The sequence below is a fragment of the Muntiacus reevesi genome, chromosome X (assembly GCF_963930625.1).
Source record: "Muntiacus reevesi chromosome X, mMunRee1.1, whole genome shotgun sequence".
Lineage (NCBI taxonomy): Eukaryota > Metazoa > Chordata > Mammalia > Artiodactyla > Cervidae > Muntiacus > Muntiacus reevesi.
Window position 1 is genome coordinate 33,846,748 of NC_089271.1, and position 2,688 is coordinate 33,849,435.

The following is a 2,688-nucleotide window of genomic DNA, read 5'->3' on the forward strand; positions in this document are numbered from 1 at the left end:
TTTTATAATAATTTTTTGATCATTTATTGTTTTTCAAGACACATGTAAAAAGGGCAGAAACCGTATTTTCCAGAAGTTATCAACCAGGAGATTGACATCCTAAAAATACAGTGTAATGACATGGAAAGAGAACAGGATCTGGTTTAGTAGAGTTCAGTTCTAATGAGGTCTTTGCTTTGTGGCTAATACTGTGCTTTTGACTAGAAAAGACTGAATGTGAAACTACTGATATTTGAATTTTTGACCCCCCCCAATGATATTTTTATATGCTTCAGCCCAATTATTTCACTCTCTGACATTGTTTCCTGTGTTTTAAATGGTCTTTAACAGAAGGCTATTTTCTAGAATTCAATGAGCTTTTGTAAATAATCCCACTCTAAAACGATATACGCGAGCTCTTCTTTCATCTCCTTTGGCAACCACATCAACCACACTACTAGTAAATGCTAGTTGTTATGTTTGGGCATTGTACACCATTGGATTATGGTCTGCAGTAATTTTTGTTGTATGTACACATAAAATCTGCTCCACACTTTGGGAAATTTAATTATGACTGTAAATCTGTGCCATCGTATGAGAGTTCTCACGAAGAACTTGGGCTTCTTGTATACCTTGGCTAGAGTGGCTTCTTGTAGTTGTTGCCTTTCTGGGTGTCCTTACGCCATTCTTTCAGCCCTGGCTTCCTCTGTTTTCTTGACTGAGCAGGCCTCAGAGCAGCTGCTTAGCTATGTTGCTGTTATTCATTGTCAGCTTCATCCAGGGAAGAGATGTTCAGTTCCAGGAAGAGCTCTCCGGTATTAGCATGCTGGCCAAACTCCAGGACCAGGATGGTGATTCCAACCAGCTACTTAAACTAAAAAGGGGGTTCATTGCCATAACTAACCGAATTACTTCAAGTAATCTTTGAGCAATTATTGATATGTTCTTTGAGAGAAATGTTCTAATTTTCAAAAATGTGAAGATTGTAGGGAATTCCCTGGTGGTCCAATGGTTAGGACTCCATGCTTCCACTGTTGGGGACCTGAGTTCGATCCTTGGTCAGGGAACTAAGATCCTGCATTCTGTACAGTGTGGTCCAAAAAAAAAAAATATGAAGGTTATAATTTGCTCAAGAAAAGATTGATGGACAAGTTTTTAATACTCAGAAAACTTTAGGGGATGATCCTGACAGAGATGATTTGCGGGTACTGTGACAGGGAATTAGTGATTTAGGGGGAGCCACAATTAGATCACCAAGAACAAGTTGAAGGATTTATCACTTGAACTTTCCTTTTTTAGGTAACTGACTTGTAACTTAAGATATTTAAGCCTCTCATAATGTCCTTCTGAAAAAGTTGGGAAAATAAGTGTTTTAGATTGAACAGGTGGGATTATAGCCAACTGAGAATTCTGCTAAAGGAGAGTGTTGTTCAGAAGAAATCCTAAGTGGTCTGTGCACAGTAATGTGCTGGAGCCATGCCAGCTCTTGAGAGTTCTTTGTACACATTTCTTCCCAACGCCTTATTTGGTGAAATCACATTGGTAGGTTGAAATTGACCATTGTGGGACTATTCATACCAAGGAAATTGGTCAACAGTACAATCTGGGCTTTATTTTTCTCTAGAGAAGCCATTGTTAAACATTTACCAGCACACCATTGGGCCTGTTTTTTTTTTTCTCAGTTTTGAATTCAGTCACTAAGAAATACTGTATTTATGAGTTAATGTGGTAGAGTTAGGGGAGAAAAGGATGTCACTTGCCCTCTGCTGAGGTAGCTTCTTGTCTAGTGGAAGAGAAAGACATTTGGCCTGCAAAGCCCTACATATCATACTCCCTTGATTTCTTCTTTTGCTTCTTCTTTCCTCTCACCTTGTACCAGTTTCTCTGCTCAAATGCTATGTTCTTAGCCACCCAGGTATTTTTGCCGTCCCTTAAACTCCCCAAGCTCATTCTTGCCTCAAGGTTTTGCATCTGCTGTCCTATCAGGAGTGCTTTCTTCTGGAACTTTGCATCCCTGCTCTATCCAAGTTCAAATATCACTTCTTCAGAAAAGCCTTCTCTGACTACTTCTAGACTAAAATAAGCAACTCGCAAAACTCGCTCTGCCTCCCAGGCACTCTTTTTTCATGAAATCCAGGTTTTCACTTTTAAACTGTGGCATTTAAAATAGTTTTGATTTATAGATTTCCAAAGATAGTTCAGAGTTTCCATTATACCCCCCATCCAGTGTTCCCTATTTTAACATCTTGTTACTATGATACATTTCTTAACAACAGAAAAGCCAATGTTAGCATATTATTATTAACTGAATTCCACGTTGTATTTGGATTTCACCTTCCCCCCCCCCGCCTTAATCTAATGTCCTTTTCTGTTCCCTGATCACACCAGGATACCACATTGTCTTTAGTCATCATGTTTCCTTAGCCTCCTCTAATCTTTGATAATTTCTCAAATTTTCCGTATTTTCAATGACCTTGACAGTTTTGAGAAGTACTAGGTGAGGCATTTTGTAGAATGTCCTTCAATTGAAGTTTTTAATGAAGTTTTTCTTATGACTACAACTGAGGTTATGGGTTTGGGGGAGGAAGACCACAGAAGTAAAGTGCCATCCTCATTAGATTGTATCAAGTGTACTTGCTATCAACATGAATTATCACTGATGATACTAACCTTGGTCAACTGGCTGAGCTGGGTGTTTATCAGGTTTCT

At 38.8% G+C, this 2,688-nt stretch overlaps 1 non-coding gene across 1 annotated transcript; it reads left to right on the forward strand.

Annotated features, from left to right (window-relative positions):
• Nucleotides 1–973: 973 nt before the first annotated feature.
• On the forward strand, nucleotides 974–1,046 carry TRNAG-UCC (transfer RNA glycine (anticodon UCC)). Its single transcript has one exon. It is a non-coding gene; the product is annotated as a tRNA-Gly (tRNA).
• The last annotated feature ends 1,642 nt before the right edge of the window (nucleotides 1,047–2,688 follow it).